The sequence below is a fragment of the Rattus norvegicus genome, chromosome 2 (genome assembly GCF_021556685.1).
Source record: "Rattus norvegicus strain SHRSP/BbbUtx chromosome 2, alternate assembly SHRSP_T2T, whole genome shotgun sequence".
In the NCBI taxonomy this organism is placed as follows: domain Eukaryota; kingdom Metazoa; phylum Chordata; class Mammalia; order Rodentia; family Muridae; genus Rattus; species Rattus norvegicus.
The window spans coordinates 12,535,314-12,557,461 of NC_141535.1; the positions used below are offsets into that span (position 1 = coordinate 12,535,314).

General features: G+C 38.4%; 1 long non-coding RNA gene across 1 annotated transcript; it reads right to left on the bottom strand.

The window, feature by feature from the left end:
• Positions 1–204: 204 nt before the first annotated feature.
• LOC147995958 (uncharacterized) lies at positions 205–8,774 on the bottom strand. Its single transcript, XR_015677486.1, has 4 exons — positions 8,553–8,774; positions 5,319–5,373; positions 3,702–3,791; positions 205–1,862 (listed from the first exon to the last, which is right to left on the bottom strand). It is a non-coding gene; the product is annotated as an uncharacterized LOC147995958 (long non-coding RNA).
• Between the last annotated feature and the right edge of the window lie 13,374 nt (positions 8,775–22,148).

Here is a 22,148-nt window from a genome sequence, read left to right on the forward strand (position 1 = left end):
CAGAACTTTGAGAAATAGCTTTGTTTTTGAACTATTCAGTTCCAAGTGTTCCATTTTGGTCACATGTGTTGAATAAAATGGATATCACAGATGCTTTCTGGAATAAATAAGAATATATTGCTAAACCGTTATAACTATGTTGAAAAATATGATATAGATACAACTTGTAGATGTAAAATAGAAAAGGCAGAAATATTTTTATTTGCATAGATAAACTTTTATTTATGTTAATAATATTTGAAAAAATATTTGGAAAACATATTTATTGACTTACACCATTTAAGATTAGCAAATCAAAGTAAATGGAAAATTGCAACCTTATATCGAAACCATGAACATTTGGAAATTTTTTAAAGTGTCCATTACCAAAATCTCTAAAATTCTAAGACTGTATGTATATCCAAATAGAGACCAAAAAAAAAGTGTCCTAAATAGCCTTCAGAATGCTTCCTTGGTAGAAGATATGAACATGTTTCTAAAGGCAAAGCCTTTTGTACTCGTTTGTTTCCTATTCTTACTCCTCAGCCTTCTCTCCATAGGCTCTTCTTTCTGCTTCTGAGGAGGTTTTGGGAGATTCATTTCTCTCGGATTTACATTCTCCCTATTAGGGTGAGGCAATGGCCTCCAGAAGCTGGGGAAGAGGAACGTAGTCTTGGCAAGAACATTCTCTGATGATGCACACAGGAATAAGACAAATAAACCTCGTCATCGCTAAATTGAACCACTTCTTAAACATTAACTCCATATACTAGCTCACTAGTAAAGAATGGCTCTGTTACCTTCCTGAAGACTGCAAAGCTTTTTTAGCATGACTGGAGTTTACCCTGATGAGAGTATTTCTGTTAATGTCCTCATCCTTTCAAAGAATTGATTTTCTTTATCCCAGGAACTGAGCAAAAACATTTAGGAGGGAGCAGAGCTGGCTTTCTTCCTACAGTCTTGCACACAGCTGGCTATCTCTACTTTATTGTCTGTATGATACATGGAGGCTTAATTTCATTCCCAGTCTACTCCTTAGTGAAATATAAATATTTCCAGACAGAAAGGAAACAGCAGAACAAAGGATGTAGGTATACCTCAAAATCGACAGTTATTTGATGGATTCTGCCCATAGTTGCCCTTGTATTATTTTGTTTTGTTTTGATGGGGGAAGCAGCGATAATTTTCTCATCATGAGTAAGTGAATTAAAGATATATAACTCCTTTCATGGAACAAGATTGTATGCTGTTTGATAGGATGTTCCATGAAACATTGTGTAATCTTATTAATATTAAGACTAAGCCACAGGTATAGAAATTGAAATCTATCCACATGAATGAGGTGAACACTACTAATTGACAGCATTGACAGTGGGTTTCATAGGTAAATTATCTTACACTTATGTGTGTGCATATACTTATATATTTATATATTTATCTATTTACTTACTTACTTTTTATTTGTGCATGGTTGAGATCCTCACTATCCAGGTCTGACAACATCTAAGGAAGAGTACATTAATATTCAGAAATTTGACTACTTAAAATAGCCCCTTCAGCACCTCACTGATATTGTCTGTCAGTCTCTGGACTCTGAGAGGTGCTTTCATCCACATTCTGAGAGGTAGCCATCATGTAATAGCCAGACCTGTGATGACATCAGTGGCATGAGGTTCTCTTCCAAACTCAGATGGTTACTGAGGAAATTCCTTCTGTGGAGCTGTTAAATTCCTGCTGAGTCACTTATTCCCTTCCAGGAGCAAAGAGCCTTTCTCACCCCTAGCCTTTTCCTTGAAGTGCTTGCCTAAATAGGTGAGGCTTGTCCAGAAGTTTCTTTATGGTTGGTGATGCTAAGTCAGTAACTAGAGACATCACAATTATACCTGCAAAAATAAAAACTGTTTTACTTTGTCATCTAATAGAACTTAATCAGTGACATTCATAGCTTCTATGTACCCTCAAGGAGAAAGAACTAAGCTATCTAATCTTTCTTGCGAAATAAATCCTGAGACTGTTGTAAAAGTCTACTTTCTATATGGAAAATAATCAAGTTGCTCTAATAGTTCAACATCAGAATTTACAGCAACCCCTCAGTGTTGATGTTTGCCATGTTGCCTCCTCTTGAAACTGTACACATGGAGCTTTAATTTTAAACCTTTTTATGTATTTCATTCTGATTTTTAGCATAAACCTCTTCAGTTTTCCCTTCTCCTCCATCAGAGTCACACTTCAAGTCAAGTCACTGGTATTAATTTCTCTGGCTGTGATCGGGAGCTGCTGAGACAATCTCTGGAGAGGAAAAAAAAATACTGGTGTTTTCATGATGTGGCACCATGCCTCTGCCCTCATTAGTGAATGCAGTTGTGCATATTAAAGAAATAAATCATTCTAGTGACGAATCCATCTCCAAAGTACCTTCACTTAAATGAAATTAAAATTTTCACTTGGAATTTCTAAAAAATAAAAATGAAAGCTTTTTTCTACTTATATTTGAGATGTAAACCAACCTGTCAATATCCTATTCTTTATCTGAGAGATGTCCTTTCCATCGTGAGCAAAGTAAAATTATGAGAGAGGCTGATTAAAGTCTATTGTCTAGGTCTTCTCCATTCTGATTCATTTTGTTGCTAGGCCTCAATTTATTTCTTCCAAATTATCTGACCAAGATAGGTGATAATGTATTTGCTCTATGTCATGTCTGCTTTTAGATATCTGCATCTACAGAGTTGGATTCTGGAAGACTGGCTGTGATATTCTTGTACTCAGATTCCAGCAAGATTCAAAGAGTACTTTGCTTGACATATACTGACTAAATTGAATTGAATTGTTTTTCTTTAACTTACTGCAGGAAGCTCTTCCATGAATAAGCAACTGAAATTTTATTTTGTTGCTCATCCCTGTAGAGCAAGGAGACTTCTCAGCACTTGAGTTTCAATATACATCCAACAGCACATCCCATCAACTTACTCTCTGTATTACTTACTTGTTGCTGTAACAAAAACTTGGCAAAGGCAGCTTCACAATGGGAGACTTATTTTGATTCCCAATTTGAGGGTACAATCTACCATGGGGAAGAAGTCAAGGAACAGAATATGGAAGCAGCAAACCCTGCTGCATTTACAGTCAAGAAGCACAGAGAAGAGTTCTGCCATTCAGCTCCTTTTCTTCCTTGTATTCAGTCCAGGACACTATCGCATAGAATGGTGCCATTTATACTTAGTCCGGGCCTTCACAACTCAACCTATTTAACAGAAACACCTTCACAGAGATGCCCAGAAATTTGTTTCCATGGTGACTACGTGTGTGTGTGCGCGCGCATGCATGTCGCTGTGTGAGTTTAAGGTTTACGTGTGTAGATGCCTATAGAAGCCAGAGACTGTTTCCGCTAAAACTGTAGTTACAGACAGTTGTGAGCTACCTGGACCAAACCAGGGTCCTCTGCACGAGCATAGTTGCCCACTGTGCCATCTCCCCAGCCCTTTCAAGGTGATTGTTAATCCTAAATTGACAATCAAGTTTACTCATCACTCTTCCCATCCCACAGGCGTGAAGCAAATGGGAAGCAGTTCCCTGCCTTTAAATGTTCAATTAATCCTTCTGTGGGGTTTTTTATGTTACACCAACCACCAGAGCTTATCTATGCTGCAACTTTAGTTCTATTTTTAGATTTTATGATCCTTTAGTGGAGGATATTTGCATTTCCAGCAGTTTTTGATACTCACCAAAGGCACTAGATGAATTAAAAGATTTGGAGGTAGCGAATATTGTAGGATGATGTCCCACAGGTGAGGCAGGTACACAATAAATGAGGCCTGTCATTGGATGAGAAAGAAAGATGGGCAGGACAAAAGTTTGAGGGAAGAGGAGGAGACTGGAACAGAAAGGACAGGAGACTGAAGGAGACTGCAGAGAAGCTACAGAGAACATGGAGGCTGAAGTTAAGATTCCACTCTGTATATTTACAGGTTGTCATGAATAGTCTTAAGGGATGGATGTGTACAGGGCTTTGTATGTTTAGGTGGGCAATTCTATCTTATCAGTCGGATCAGAGGTTATTGGGTTGCGTGTTCTTTCTTGTGGTGATTTGACTTTGGGAGAGTGTGTGGGCCGCCACAGAGGTGGGATGTGTTTCTGGCAAGATATCTACCAGATATCTTGGGGTACTGTGGTGCTGGATCTAGAGGGGGTAAAAGAAAACCTTTATTATAATTTTACAACAACAGAATATGAATTCTGTCTTCTCTGAACAGAGAGACTATTCTTGGCTGCTGCTGAGGTATGTACCACAGTGGATTTGATGCTGTCTCTACTTATCCAACTTCACCTTTCCCCTTTCCATTCTATATAATCACAACTCAGTTAATGAACAGTTATAAAGTGTACTCCTATGAAAAATAAATATTGTAATTAAAAGCACATGTTACAAAGTTTAAGCCAAGGAATTTTAGGTGTCTTTGGAATGTAGTAACAAAGACATTAAAATGTTTTAGGATACTGTTTCATAAAAACGGGAACAGGATATATGACATAAATAATGTTCAAAAGAAATGATACCATAGCATTTTACTTCAAAATAGCTCAGGTTTTATAAATTTTAATCTGATATTTTATCACTTGATTCAGATAATATTTATAGGATAATTTTAATACAAATTTCTAATTTTCATTTTCACCTCTGTTCAGACAGCTATTGACTAGTTTCCTTGTTTTGACCTTCTGATGTCAGATATTTAAATTTTATTTGCTTTCTTTATAGGGAACATTTAAACATTTAGCTTCTCTAAGGTGCAATGACCTGAATAACAGAAGCAAGAAAACTGCTAATTTAGAGATTTTAAATGAATAAACCTTGTAAATGGATTATGTAAATTTAAACATAACAAATCAGCTTTAATCGTGTAGTTAATAAACTCCCCCAATTTAACTTTGAACTTTTCAAGTGTTGGGTTATGTTTTATTCAGTGTTAAATATGCATAAGCCAAGGGGTTATAAGAAACAATTTAAAAGTTTTAACTTTTGTAGACTTAAGATTCTTCTGCTGAATACACAGTAATTTCTATATGTGAATTTAGTAGCCATATTGCCCCAACCTATTTCATTTAAATTCGTAGAACTTGACTTCCCACTAAAGTATAGACTTCTTAAGGCAGAGATGTGTTCCTTGATATTCATTTCTCTTTCCACTTTTATGAGTTACAGATAGGATAGTCAATAAATGTCCAGTGAATCAAATTGTGTGGTGCTTCAGAGCCAAACTACAATTTTTCAACATGATTACTACAGAGAACATATGGAGCATGAACCCTGCCCTAAAAATTCTCATCATCTCTTTCATTACCTGTTAAAGCGTTTCATCATAGTTGCAATCCTTTATGTTCGAGGCTGGCTGAGGCCTGAACTAAAGAATGAAAATGTGATAAATGACCACTTATTGGTCATTAACTATCATGATTAGAGCAGCCTGTCTCTCAGACTGAGGGTCAGCATTAAGAAGAGAAACCATCCTTTAGAATATCCTCCTGATAGGAATGAAGCTGTTCATTATCTGATCATTAGGGCCCATGCCAAATAAAACACATCTCTCACAAAACCTGAGTGCTAATTGTCCATTTAGTTACTGGCTTAAATGAAAAGGGATGGTAGAAAGGCAAGTTGCTCTGCACTTGCACAGCCTTAAGATATCTAAGTGCATTTGATGCTGACAGCAGAGCCCAGAAAAAACAACAAAACCACGAAGTTCAATGCTGACAGTTAACATGTGTCATCCATCTACATAGGGAAGCTACAATGTCATTGGTGAAGCTCCAAATTATGATCAATTTTTACATACTACTTTGCTTTGCTACTGAAATAGTGAATACCTGCACTTGAAAAAATAGGACAGTGATCTAAACTAAAATATTTTTATGTACATAATTAGTGAATAGATGAGTCAGAGTATGAAGTAGGAAACCCAGGTGAAGACTAACAGGAACAACATGAAAATGTCCAGAAGTAGAATGACAGACACTTTGAAGTTATCAACAAAACATACCAAAAATGCTTTAATGAGAGCATTATCTCATTAAATTATCTAAAAACACCTTCATTTTAAACCATTCCAGCATGGATGGGAGAAAGATGGAGACTCATGAGCCTCTGTCCAAACTGAAGAGTTACGGACAACTGACAGTTTCTTGAGGAGTGACAGTATTCTTTAAAATCTCTTCTGTTTGCCTTCTTTGTGTCTGGCTGTCCTCCTCTCTGAGTTATCTATTGATTTCCAAAGTTAAGAGGAACTAGATACAGCCCTGGATTGAATGAAAAATGTAAGTTGATATTTACAGTTGATTTTAAGAATTTTCAATATTAATGAAAGAAGGACTTATCCTTCATTATCTAGTACAGTTCACAAAGGCAAAAGTAAAGTCTTAAATGTGAAGGAATCCATTTCTTTTAGACAAGACAAGTTTTGAGTCAAAAGTTTTGTGCATGGGTTGGTGTCCTTACCTTTTCACTGCAGGTCCTACCTGGTTATAGGAGGTAACCTTTTCAGGTTCCATATCCCCACTGCTATGTGTTTCAACTAAGGTCACCTGTATTGCTTCCTGGAGCCTCCCCCATCCCAGGTCTTTGGTTTAGAAGTTCCATAAGAAGACCATCAAAGTCAACTAACATGGGCCCTTGGGCAGTCTTAGAGACTGGACTACCAACCAAAGAGCATACGTAGGCTGAACTGAGGCCTCCGGCACATTTGTAGCAAATGCACTGCTCAGCCTTTGTCTGGGTTCCCGACAACTGAAGATTGCCAAACTGGGCTGCCTTGTCTGACCTTAGAGGAAGAGGATGGGCATAATCCTGCATAGACTTGATGTGCCAGGTTGAGAGGATATCCAAGGAGAGACCATCGTCTCAGGGTGGGGGACTGGGAAGGGGGCAGCAATAAAATGAATAAATAAATAAATTAATTAATGAGAAAAAAGAATAGCTGATCGTTGCCTAATAGACTGGACTGGATAACTGGTTTAAGTTAGCCAGCTTAAGTCAGATAAACTAGAGACATATGTGCTCATGGGTACAAGAAAAATTACTGTCCACAGTATTTTAGTAGACTGTAAACTCAGAAGTTTGACGCACAAGTTCTAATGCTCACCAGGTTACAGGGTTCCAGCCAAGCACACAATCCACACCCACACTGTGTTTCTTACTCTAGATGCTTGCACCCCATTGTCCAGTATGAATCTCTGGTCACATTTTACTCTGCTCCTTTGTTTCTTCAAGCAGACAGAATTACCTCCTTCTGTACTTTTAAAAGCATGTGTGTATACTATGAAATATTGTTGTCTTGATATAAAATTTGACAAGCCCACAATTTCTCCATTTCTTTCTTTGATAAGTTAGGTTGGCACATAACCATTCTGCCTGCCTTTATTCAGGGCATTTCCAATTTCCCTTCTGCATAGAAGTGATGTGATGTTCCAGGTGACTGGGTAGTTTGCCATCCTTAAACATATCATTTCCTACTCAGCTCCCCTGTGCCAAGCAGACTTGAACACATTTGATTCCTTGAGGCACAGAGATTTCCTCCATTTGCATTTTAAATATTTCATTATCACATGCACCTTCCATAAATGGGGATCATGCCCTCTGTCCATCTAGCATAACATTACATTCTGCATAAGTCTATGAAGTAAATCTGTAGTTTACCGAAGACGACAGATATGAGGCATCCTGGACAAACCAAATATAACCTTTCAGTAAAACAAAACTTTGAATCTAACCCTGTAATGCTTATTAAATTTCACTTTGCTGCTTAGGTCACTATAAATTAATACGGTACTACTTATATTCAACATTTCATCATAATTTGGAGTTATCATAAATATCAATTGTTTTTCCATTGTAGATGTGGTCAATAGTAAAATTTTAATTACTTCTGTTTTTAAGAAGTGAAAATATTTACTGAAACAAGTTAATTCTAGAGTAGCATATGTTACAGTAAGTCAGCTGTTGAAGGGAAAGCAGGTTGAGACTATCCCATTGTCCGCAAGTTCTTCTCTAATCCAGAAGTTTCTCTTTATTATGTTTAAAGTAGAAAAGGTGATATAGTTGAGGGGCAGTGGGCCGGGAAAGTTACCCTGATTCCTAGTCGAGATAGGTCGAATTGTTGGAAGACCCTAAGAGATGGCAGGAGCATTCCCAGTTTCCCAGGAGATCAGGCCCCTTTCATGTAGCTACAGCCTTCCACAACCTCCTATAGAGAGGTTTGAGACACATCAGTCACGTTGGGCAATGCCCCAAGCTCCTTCTCCACAGGTGAGGACAGGTCGGTAGGCTCAAGACAGATCAGTCATACAGAAGCAGGACCACGCCCCTAAATATGTAGATGAGGTATTCCTAAACTCTCAGGCCAAGTCCATAGAAAGTACCTGCTGCCAGACCCTGACCCATCCCAAAGCTGTATTTAAGAATCCTATTCAGAATGATTATAGGTGTGCAAGAATCACTCCATCGTTGAGAACTTCTGTCTTAAGAGCTATAACACCCCCACTTGGGAAAGAGAGCATTCCTGAAATCACCACCAGAAGCTCACCTGAACCCCTTGCCGGATAGTCAGTCCCCTGCTAGCTCAGTCCAGCCCAACATCCTGTGGCAGCACTAGCAGCAGAGGTGGCAGTGAAAGCCGTTTCCCCTCCCTACCTGAGTTCACTCCCTTTCACTTGAACCAGTGCACCTAGCCAGACCAGAGAATTCCGTGGAAAGCCTCCAGTGCACAGGCCAACAGATAGTGACCCTCTCTGAGCCACAGACTATCAGGATTCTTGCCTGACCACATACCATGATGATAACATCATTATTATGGGGAATTCCCATAGCCATACAGGACTTGATGAATCATTCAGTGGCACAATTTCAGAAACAAAATGTCACAATTCCTCAAGATCAGCTTTATTTTGTCCAGCATATTCAAAATGAACATGCGGACAGCTAAACTTACTATCCTCGCCTAAATCTCCCACATCTCCCACCTCAGATGCACATAATGTTCAGAAACAAAGTTTTCCTTGGTTAACCCACATAAGACAAGTGGTAAGTTAGGACAAAAGATAAAAGATCAGTTAGGTGGAATTTCATCATTGGTGTTCACAAAAATCCTCCTTAAGCTAAGTGGCTCTGACGTCACCATGGAAGTTGCCGAAATCAGCTGGGGATCCAGAGGCAGAAAGAAAAATAATGGGCAAACCATCCTGAAAAGAGTAACAAATGAAACTAATTGTGACATTTTATTATTCTATGAGGAATTTGATAATTCTGTGCTGCCATGGGCTGGGATTTTTTTCCTTCCAAAATTCATATTCTACAGCCTGATTTCTCACAGAAAGACATTTGAGGGATTGATGTGGGCACTGTGTCTGTGGAAGTGGATCCCATATGGCTGCCTTAATCTCTCTGCCACGTAAGAATGCACAGAGGCAAGCAGGAAAAGGATTCTGCAGAGGCAGTGTACTGTAATGCCTATTAGAGTATGTTCCAATCCTTCCAGAAAATTCCTACATCTGAGTCTAGTACTAAACCATGTATATGCTGTTTTATTCTTTATGTTCACATGAATAATATAGTTTAATTTCTATATTATGTAAACGTTAATAAAAATAACAAAACGTAATTATATCTATAGTGTAATAAAAGTTATTTAAGGACTGTGCTTTTTATTTCTGAGAAATTCTATTAACAGTTTCATTTTTCAAAGTTTCAAAAGCAATATCACAGGGGAAAAAGCCTTACAATATCTTAGTCTTGTCTATTTCAGCACCCAAGAACAGTAAAAAAGGTTTATTGGTTGAGCCACCCAGCTTATGGTATTAATATGTTGTTTTGACAGCCCCAGCTGACTAAGACAGGGTGACTACAGCAGAAGAAAGATTAGTCACTCTAATGACTACTGGTAATGCTTCCAGCCAAAAGAGGTGCGAACCAAGGTAGTTTCTAAGAAATTTGAAGCTCCTTAGTTATTTCTCTTCCCTCACAACTTCCTGAAAGCCATTTTGACTTCCTTGCCAAGGCCTGTCCTATGTTAGTCTCAATTCCCTTAGTCACTTTCACACACAAATATGGAAAAGTCTCAGGAAGGTATCTGAAAGCCGAAGCTTGGAAATTTGACAAGAGGGAACATTGACTTGTTGCTTTCCCTCTCTACAATTTAGTCTTCTTTGTAAGATCTGTGTATCTTGTTGACATACTTGCGCAAAGACTAATGATCGTAACTAAATGCAAATAAAAACATCTTTTTCCTCATAATCATGTGTCTCGGATAGCACTGCCTTATGCTGGAAGAGGCTCCTCCTACTCGGCTTTATCATGACAACCATTCTCCCAGTCTTCTGGCTCACCCTGCATCATTAGCCCTGTTCTACGTCTGCCATGCTCACTTCCCCATTTGGATCATCTTTGTGATGCCCCCCCTAAATCTTGATAGCCCCAAAACCATTCCTGATATAGTTTCTACAGATACATTTATAAAACATACAGTTGGCTATCCTGCTTTTTGTTAAGCATACTTTCAAGAACTCTTAGACCCAAACTCGGAATGACTTTTCTAACCAACACATGTGCTGTAATCTGGTCTGCTTTCAACATCACCTCAACCACTTTTAGTCTGCCACATCAAATTCGTGAATCTTTCCTCCCCACACACATAGACATAGACCCAGATAGTCACGTACACATGCACAAACATGCACATATATGTATGCACATGTAAACACGCAATGCACATTCACATGCAAATATACACATATGTGGACACACACACACACACACACACACACACACACACACACACCTTCTTAACCACGCTCTCGGTTCCCTTTACTTCTAAGTGGTTGATGATTTATCTGCTCTGAGAATGTCTCTTAATTTACTCTCTGCAATGATAACGTCCTCAGACAATATCACAATCCAAATAATAATACTCCTAATCAAGATTTCTCTGATCATATAGAATTTCAGTGATTTATTGGTGATTACATATTCTCAGAAGAGTGAGAACCAAAATAAGTTTATCCCAATAATCCTGTCCTCCAAAGCATGACTTAATACTTCATAACTTGAAGTTCCTATACTAAGTCCTGTGATGGGAAGTGTGCAGAGACAAATAATTCTACATGTAAACCATGCAGTCATGTAAAACAGATCATTCATGCATAGTGTTCACAAATTTGCAAAAAAAATCACCCTTTTTACAACTTATGCAATTTAGTAGAACTCTCTTTATTCGTTAGAGAAGCAATATGATCTAAAAACTCTTTCTAACGAACTCTTTTTATACCCTAAATATACCATTTGTTCACCCAACATTCAACTGCCTTAGTAGCTTTCCACTCTGCCATATCTCTTATTGCCCTCTGTGGCAGGTGTGATAACAGCTTTTTATTCTTCCTATCCTTTCTGTCATATTCCTGGAAGTGCCAACCCCCTGTGCCTCTCCCTCGTTGATAAGTAGTTCTATAGACCTGTCACATCTCATGCAAGTCTCTGCTTTGTTGAAAGAACTTGGGACTCCATCCATGGTGCTCCTTCAATAGCAGCATCAGCTGCAAAAAGAGTCACAAGTGCCTGCCCTCTGGGAGCCTTCAACAGAGAGCAGGCAGCAGCAGGCTCATTAGACAGAGGCAGGGTCAGCCAAGAGCAACAGAGGCTCCATCAGGCTGACACACCAGTGTGACTCAGCCCTGTGGAAGCAGTTTTGGATGAGAGGGGCCCAGCTGGAATCAAGAAACCAAGCTACTATAAAAGCTTCTCTGAGCCTTCAGTCTAATTCAGGCAATAAAAATAGTGTGACTAAGCCCTTAATTAGGCCACTTAATAATACTTGCCTTGCAGAGAAGACAGGCATTAAGAATTATTTTCAAATAACCTTTACTTCATCATTTCTGAGATTACTTGTTCCAGAAATTCTAGAGACATCACTGCTGTCAGAATAGTGTTCTATAAAGCACAAGGGAAATAGTGCTATTCTACTGTTTAAATGTTGAGGTGGTGTGTTTATTCCCTTGAGTAAAGCTATCATTCATGTTTACCATTGTATATGGCATTTTTAATGTCTTGCCCTCTCAGACTCATGTTCACCCTTTGACCCAGAGGACCAATCAGCTACACACTAGGATCAATGACCCTGACCCACCTTTTTGATACTGTGCTAAAAGGCCCAAACAAAAGTATGTAAGAAAAAGAACTTTGTTTTAACTCACAGTTCAAGGATACCATAGAAGGAAAGTCATGACTTCAACAATTTGAGGTATCTAGTACCATAGTATTCACAGTCAGGTAGTAGCTAAGGATAATGGCTTTACTCAGCTGAGTTTCTTCCACTGCAACCTAGGACTTAAACCCAGGGAAGGATGTCACTCATTTTTAGGGTAGGTGGGTCTTTACGACTCACCAAGAAATATAATCTCTGACAGGCATGATCCAAGGCTAAGCTAATCTTGATAAATAGAAGTGTTTCACATGTGATTTCAGATTCTGTCAAGTTGACAATCACTATTAATCATGACACTTCCTGTGCCAATCACAACTTTGTCCCACACTTATTCTGGGGCTCTCTTAGCAAACCAAGCACCCAGAATATGCCAAAATTATACCATTCACTTCTGCTTATGGATTTACACGGACTATAAAAATATGAGTTATTAGAAGGCATAAAAAGTGTATCTCACCAAACATAGTTCTGTTGAGCATCTCATTAAACAGTGGTAGAGTTAATGGATGAACAACAATAATAAAAGATTCACTCAAATTAGCCTGTTATTTGAGCATTCTGCTGACTAGTTATTATGGTCAAGAGAATACTGTCTGGCCTAGCTGAACCAAGTATTTGAGTAGGTTATTTTACCAAATAGATAAAAGAAGGTAATTCTGCTCAAACAGCAAATTTTTGTTTAAATAATGCTTTACCTCAGGGGGCCTTCAAACTGCAAGTGCTTTTCTAGAGCATTTAAGGCTTTAAGATGATTAACTACTTGACAGGAATATAAGGTGGAAGAGAGAGGTTTTAACAAGAAAAGCCAACATCTATTGAAAATAAACTAAATGAAGAGGCAAATGGTAATAAAAGGTGCCTCTGAAGATATAATCGAGGGAAATATGATTTAACTTAAATGTTTGATTTGTACACATTGTAAAGCATAGCCATTGTATCAAACAAAAATAAATTAGGATCAATTTCCAGGAGAATTTTCTAATATAAACTCCTAGAATTAAGATTCATGGCCAAATACTACCCACCTTGTACATATCAATGACATTGAAATAATCGGTATATCTTTCAGAATGACACTATAAAGATTTTTAATGACCAAGACTGTGTTTTAATCATGACAGAGTAAAGTATATGGACACTAACAGACATTCTACATGCCTGAAACTGAACTGTAGATGTGTTTTCTCATCGCTGTCCTCAGAGACCTGAAGGCAACAAGTAAAAAGAAAAAACACATATTTGGTTCAAAAGGTTCAGTCCATGTTTGAATGGACAGAACACCATGCTGGCAAAAGAATGTGGCAGAGAAGAAGTTTCACCTAACTACAAACCAGCACAGACAGAAGCTGGCCCTGTTACATCTTTCTCCTCTTTATCTTCTGCTCAGTAGTCGAGCCTATACAATGGTGGCAGCTACATTTAGCACTATGAACTGACTTTCCATGGCAGCTGGGAAGCAAGACATAGAAAGTGCATTTGCAGCCCTAGAGGCCAGCCAGTCCAGCCAATCACTAAGTTCCAGAAGCAGTGAGACACCACATCTCCAAAAGGAAGATGAAGAGCAATAGAAAATGAAACCCAAAATCAATCTCTGGCCTCTGCATGCACACATGAATACTCTACACGGACACTCACACCAGACATACAAATAAAAGTGAAAAAGATGGTTCCTGGCTGACTCATTACATATAATTAAACCCTGATGACTGTGAAAATTTCCCTGGATTTAAAATTAAAAATAAGGTTTAATATCAAATTCTTTTAATACAAAGTTTAAGCCTGAATGGTAGAGACAATCAAATGTAATATACATAGATAGTTTTTTTTAAATGTTCCTACTTTAAAACTATGAAATATCCCCTACTGAATGCATTCTCAAAACACATGGTATAAGCATTCCATGGTGGCTGCCTCAGGCTATCAAACCATCTTGAACCCATTTCAGATTCATACTTATAAAACTGTGGGTGGTAACAATCTGGATACATTTTTGTTGTTGTTGTTGTTTAAATCTTTCATAAATACAGCAGCTGTCAAACAGCCAATATTCCTGACCCAGTTGTATTGAGTAAGCCCTATATTTTATGTCAAACAAATTCAGTAACCCAATATTTGTTTCTTTATTTCAAAATTTAATTGGTATGCAAATAAAGCAACAAGACAGCATTTGTGTTGGATACAGTTGTCACTTCAGATTCTGGGAATGCTCATTATCGTGCTTACAGATGTGTTCTCCCCACCTAACATCTGCCAATACTACCTAAACCCCAGGAAGTCTCTAAACCTGTGTAAACTTCCTCTTGCTACGGATCTCCTCCTCTGTTATCTGTTCCATGCACACTAATTTTTGTACATCTGAGGCCTCTGCTCGCCAGAATTATGCCTGCTTCCTAACACTTCTGCCTCTAGAGCTTTAGATTTGAAATTGAACAGACACTAAGCCAATTTATCATTGGATGACATGTGTCATGTTTATGGTATTACCAAAGGAACCCTGGTATGCACTGTGTTTATCCTTTTTTGTCAGCTTAGTCCCAGACAACACAGGATAAAGAAGCTATTACATTTTTAATGATTTGATATATCTTTTAAAAATGGAACATTAAATAGCATCAACTTAAAAATATGGTGCTAGATCACTCTGTTTAAGACTAGAATTTCTGTGTCAAATAATCATCTGTCACCCAAGAATTCATCCTATTGAAATGATAGTAACAAAACAAAAGCAATGGAATCTTTTCTCTCAAAGAAACAGATAATGTTTTGCTCAAACTTATAATTTATTTATTCTATCTCCCCTGTTTCTACATAAATTCTAATAATGGCTAATGATTGTTTTATCGTGAATATGACAGAAACTCGCATCATGTAGCTTTGCCAACAAACATAAATATCCAGGAGCATCACTGCTACATCTTTCACTCCCTAGTACATGTACTTTTAACATCCTAATGATGTATTGTAGTGTGTTTTCTACATCAAACATAAAGAAAACATACACATAGATAGTAATATTTCAAGCACAAACCTAATAGCTGAAAGGAAAAAGCTTTCCATTTGAGTAAAGTTTAATAAAAAGCCCCAAACTTGAAGTAAAACTTTCTTTGGTGAAACAGGCAGATGAGAGGAGTAACTACTCTACATCACTTTAAAGTAGAAAACATTTGCTCATGCCAACCTTGATACCTTATTGCTTCTTTCAATAAATTATTATCTTAGACTTATATCTCCAACTACTGTTTTAACACACAATTCATAAATATGTTCTTTAACCTGAAGAGTAAACAAGACCTAAATGTAGAACTGCAGAGATGACTCAATGGGTAAATGCAGTTTCCAACAAGCTTGATGGCCTGAGTTCAACCCCAACACCCATATGGTGGAACAACAGGACTGACTCTTTCAAATTGTCCACTTACCTCCACACATGTGAGAATCACTGACAACAAATACATAACGTAAATAGATGTGAACATAAAGGCATAAGTGTCAGCCCTCTTTAGGTGGTATTGGTGTATAATAATCAACTGAGAATGTGTACACAGAACTCCATACTGTAGGTGTGCTGTGTAATCAAATAATAAACTCCAAGTCTTAGCCTGGGTTTACATTCAAAAGATAGATCTGATAGGACCATAAACTTTTACTAACTGTGCTATTGAAAAGATATTTTATGGATATCAATGCTCACTAATTGTCAGAATATTTATTGGAATCACAGAAATGTTCCAAGAAATGTGTTAAGAAATAATCATAACAGAAAATAGTTACTGAGTAAAGTTAATGATAACTCATGAAATGCTGGGCATGACTATGTAGGAAGAGACAAGAGGGCAGATGGAACACCTAGCTTACAGCTTTGAACCAAAATAGCAAGTTCTAGGTGGTAAAAGACTGTCTTAAAGTAGTAATATCAGGTAAGATAGAAGATATGAATAACCCTTCTCAGGGCTCAGTTGATCTCTCCAAGACATATGTCTTATAAGACATATGCACATAGAGATGTATAGATGATAGAAAGATAGGTAGGTAGGTAGGTAGGTAGATAGATAGATAGATAGATAGATAGATAGATAGATAGATGATAGATAGATAGACAAATGGATAATAACAGAATAAAAAGTTTGTTATACATTGTTAGAGGATATGGTAGGCCTGTGCCTGGAGCTGATGATCCTGGGACACAGCTCTCTGTACCCAGTTGGTGTGGGGAGAGAGCTGAATTCTCAGAAGTGTGGACAATCCCAAGAGCACAGGTGAGAACACCACTTCTGGTCACATTCCTGACCCAAGAGGAACCAGACTGGAGCCCTCTGGACACAGGAACCTAGGAGCAGTCTGACACAGGATCCTTCCGGTTTCTGCATGTGCCCAGAGTTGACACAGAGGAGACCCTGTGCCACAGCTCTGTGTAACCATATCCCGCTGGGAAAAAGCTGGTCTCCAGGAGTGTTGACACACAGGCTTACTGGAGGGTCAAGCCACTGTCAGAAAGAGCAAAGCCAGCTACCACCAGAAATAAGCACATGGCAAAAGGTAAGGCGAGAATCAAAGCAACAGAAGGCCACTTGGCATCATCAGAACCCAGTACCCCCAACATGGCAAGCCCTGAATATCCCAACACAGTGGAAAAGCAAGATTTGGATTTAAAAATCACAACTCATGATGATGTTACAGGACTTTAAGAAGGACATACGTACTCTTTTAAAGAAATACTGGAGAATACAGGTAAAAAGGTAGAAGCCCTTAAAAAGGAAACACAAAAATCCCTTAAGAATTAAAGGGAAAACACAACCAAACAGGTGAAGGAATTGAACAAAACTATCCAGGATCAAAAAATGAAAATAGAAACAATAAAGAAAGCAAAAGAGGAGACAACCCTGGAGATAGAAAACTTAGGAAAGAGATCAGGAGCCATAGATACAAGCAAGCATCAACAACAGAATACAAGAGATAGAAGAGAGAATCTCAGGGGCAGAAGATACCATAGAAAACATCGACACAACCATCAAAGATAATGTAAAATGCAAACAGCTCCTAATCCAAAACATCCAGGAAATCCAGGACACGGTGAGAAAATCAAACCTAAGGATAATAGGTATAGAAGAGAGTAAAGACTCCCAACTTAAAGGGCCAGTAAATATCTTCAACAAAATTATAGAAGAAAACTGCCCTAACCTAAAAAAAGAAATGTCAACCAACAAATTGGGAAAAAAGCTTTACCAATCCTACATCTGATAGAGGGCTAATATCCAAAATATACAAAGAACTCAAGAAGTTAGACTCCAGAGAGTCAAATAACCCTATTACAAATGGGGTACAGATCTAAACAAAGAATTCTCAGATGAGGAATATCGAATGGATGAGAAGTACCTAAAGAAATGCTCAACATCCTTAGCCATCAGGGAAATGCAAATCAAACAACCCTGAGATTCCACCTCCACTAGTCAGAATGGCTAAGATCAAAAACTTAGGTAACAACAGATGTTGGAGAGGATGTGGAGAAAGAGGAACACTTCTCCATTGTTGGTGGGATTGCAAGCTGGTACAACCACTCTGGAAATCAGTCTGGACATTCCTCAACAAATTGGACATTCCACTACCTGAGGACCCAGCTATACCTCTCCAGCACATATACCCAAAAGATACTCCAACATACAGAAAAGACACATGTTCCACTATGTTCATAGCAGCCTTAATTATAATAGCCAGAAGCGGGAAAGAACCCAGATGCCCTTAAACCGAGGAATCGATACAGAAAATGTGGTACATCTACACAATGGAATTCTACTCAGCTATAAAAAACAATGACTTCATGAAATTCATAGGCAAATGGATGGAACTGGAAAATATCATCCTGAGTGAGGTAATCCAATCACAGAAAAACACACATGGTATGCACTCACTGATAAGTGGATATTAGCCCCAAAACTTTAATTACCCAAGATATAATCCACAGACCACATGAAGCTCAAGAAGGATGACCAAAGTATGGATGCTTCATTCCTTCTTAAAAGTGGGAACAAAAATACTCATAGGAGAGGATATGGAGGCAAAGTTTGGAGCAGAGAATGAAGGAATGGCCATTCAGAGCCTGCCTCACATGGTTACACAGCCCATATATTAGATAAGATTGATGAAGCTAAGAAGGCCATGCTGACAGGAGCCTGATATAGATGTCTCCTGAGGGGCACAGCCAGAGCATGTCAAATACAGAGGTGAATGCTAGCAGCAAATCACTGAGCTGAGAATGGGATCACCATTGGAGGAATTAGGGAAAGGATTGAAAGAGCTAAAGGGGTTTGCAACTCCATAAGAACACAATGCCAACCAACCAGAGCTCCCAGGGACTAAACCACTACCCAAAGACTATACATGGATAGACCCATGGCTCCAGCTGCATATGTAGCAGAGGATGGTCTTGCTGGTTGCCAATGGAAGGAGAAGCCCTTCGTCCTGTCAAGACTGGATCCCCCAGTATAGGGGAATATTGGAGGGCCGTAAGGGGCGGGAGGTTGGGGAGGCTAACACCCTTACAGAAAAGGGAAGGAGGTGGGATGGGGCCTTATGTCCAGGAAACCAGGAAATTCAATAACATTAAAAATGCAAATAAAAAACACCCAATAAAAAAATAAATAATAAAAGTATACCTGAAAGCTTTAGGAATAAACAGAAGCAAGCATATCAAAGAGGAGTAGAAGGCAGGAAATAATCAAAATCAGAGCTGAAATCAATCAATTAGAAACTAAAGAAACAATACAAAAGATCAACAAAACCAAGAGCTGGTTCTTTGAAAAAAATCAACAAGATAGACAAACCCTCGTCCAAACTAATTAGAAGGAACAGAGACAGAATACAAATTAACATAATTAGAATGAAAAGAGAAACATAACAACAGAAATTTAGGGAATTAAAAAAATCATTAGGTCTTTATAAAAGCCCATAATCCACAAAACTGGAAAATCTACATGAAATGTATGCTTTTCTAAATACCAAAGTTAAATCAAGATTAGATAAACTATCTGAATAGTCCCCTATAATGCCTTAGGAAAAAAGCAGTCACTTAAAGTCTCCCATGCTGACCCCTCCCCCCTCAAAAGGCGTTGGGACACATCATTTTTGTGCAGGGTACCATCAGACTTTCAAAGAAGAGGTAATACCAATAATCCTAAAACTATTCCACCAAATAGAAACAGAAGAAATTCTACCTAATCCATTCTATGAGGCCAGAGTCACCCACATATTCAAGAAAGTAAGAGAGCTTCAGACAAATTCTGCTTATGAATACTGACAAATAAATACTTAGTAAAATTCTTTCAAGAATCCAAGAACACATCAAACACATCATTCACCCATGGATGCAGAGATGGTTCTATTCATGAAAATGTATCTACATAATCTACTGTATAAACAAACTGAAAAATCACATGATCATCACATTAAATGCTGAGAAAGCATTTGATGAAACTTAACAACTAATCATGTTAAAAGTCTTGGAAAGATCAGGGGTTCAAGGCACATACCTGAACATAATAAAGGAAATATGTAGCAAACCAGTAACCAATATCGAACTAAATGGAGAAAAAAAAAAAAACCACCAAAATCAGGGATAAGACGGACTTCCCACTCTCTCCCTATCTATTCAATAACAGTAAGACAACAAAAGAAGATCAAGGGGATAAAAGTTTAAAAGGAAGAAGTCAAGATATCACTGAAAGATCAACATAAACCACATTTGTCTCCATTTTAAGGACCAGGCCTGATTTTCAAAAGAGACCATAAGGTACCAGCTTCAAAAATAGACTATAAGTGCCAGAAACTAAATCATAAAACACCAACTCTAGGAACAGACCATAAAATCCATGACAAGATCATAAAACCCACTTCCAAAGAAGAGCCTGAGGCTAACCACAAAAATGGGGAAATATCTCAGAATAGGCCATCTGTGCTGGGCAGCCCTATTTCATCACATGGTTAAAAGTTCATGACATAAGAATATAGACCGCTGGCCACCTGTGACCCCCCCTAGCAGCACCCACCAATGAAATTTTAAATTACCTAACTCTTCTAGGGAAGAATGCCTGTGTGCCTTTTTCTAGGGTCACCATTTTAGAGAATGGTTGACCCCCACTTGCTGATTGTTTCTGCAGGGTAAACACTGTGGTTTTGCATACTGAGTCTGGGGTCTTCCTTCAGTGATTTTTGGACCCTTACATCACTATTCATGGATGATATGATAGTATACATAAGTGACACTCAAAATTCAATCAACAAACTCCTATGACTGATAAACAACTTCAGAAAAGTGGCTGGATATAAAATTCACTCAAGGAAATCAGTAGCCCTAGTTTATATAAATGATAAACAACCAGAGAATATGAGGGACCTTAAGGGCTTTTCCAGTCCCACACCCTCCTTACAACTTCCCCTCCCACCTGGGCACAAGGCTAGGCCATGTTCTATTCTCTAACCACAGGAACATTCTTGAGTAAAAAGTTCTCACAATATACTTACTGACCCTCTGAAAAGTCCCAGGTAAAGTTCAAATTCGTGTCATGCTTGCTAGCCAATAGATTTAAAGGTCAATAAGTAACCTTGCTGATGTAACCTGTGCCCCTAAAAAATATAAAAACAGCTTGTACTAACCAATTGAGGTTGCCTTCTTTCACTTGCCACAAGGGGTTGATTGAGGGTTGACCTCAGTGCGCCAGAAAAATAAGCCTCTTGTATTTGCATCAGACTCCATTCTCTTGTCTCACTCGGGCAACTGCACATAGTTGAGTCACTTTGAGCCTTACATCATCACTGTGAAAGCTACTCAGTAAGAATGAAGCCTCCAGTTCAATACCAACTTGATTTCTTCATGCTCTGTGTCTCAAGTATGTGGTGTCTTCAGCGAGAGAGTTGGCATTGGAATATAATATTTGGGTGTCTGCAAGGCCTCACTAGCCAGAAAATGCTAGAGAAGTAATTCATTTCTAGTACTAGGCTAGAGAAATTGTAGATCTTAGAGGAGAACCTAATACTATTGCTCTGCTAAAGAGACTGTTAAATCAACTTTCAATAACCCATACTTGTAGATTAGTGAATCTCTCATATGTTATCAGAGAAGTTCCTTCTTCGGTAACTCATTGTTAATGTAGAGAACCACAGCTTGTCACAGTGAAGAGAACAAGAGCCTGAAGATGCTCAGCCCCAAGTGGGTCTCCTGGACCTCATTCTGCTCCCGGATCACTGGAGAAGAGGGGTGGGAAGGTTGTAAAAGTCAGAGGCAGTAGACGGTAATGATAAAGTGTTTGCTAGATTCAGGCGCTATTGTACACACAAATCTACAGCAGTTGTGTTGGCAAAACACAAGACATATGCAAACTCAAGCCAGGAAAAAGATCTCAGAAGGGAGAGGAGAGATTGTCATGAAGTCCCACCGCCAGCTGAGGAGTTGTTGGTAATACACTTGAAGAGAAAGAGTTTTTTTTAGAGTATAGCTCCTTGTAGGTGAAACAAATGCAGTGTGTGTAACCTAGTGCCTAATAAGTTCTAGACTACTTCCACAATAACTATTAAGGGAAACACCATCCCTCTCTTAAAGTTCCCTGTTAATTTTACAGCCATCATCATATTCAGGCATAAACTTAGGTGTCCCTATCACTTAACATGGTTCTTACACTTAAAAGCAAAAGCCATTTCTTTCCTAAGTCTATAATTGGTATAACAGAGCTTCAGGAGGGGGTTATCATGAAAATACCACACCTCACCATCTTCGTCTAATATATATATTATACAAAGCATAACAGAGTAGTCACAACAAAGGCCAGACTGCACAAGGCCCTTAATGGCCCAAGTTGATTTCAATTCGATTGGATTCAAACTCGGTGCTTAAAAAGAAACTACACTTTTGTCCCTTGTGAAGACCAAAAGCTGCTCGTT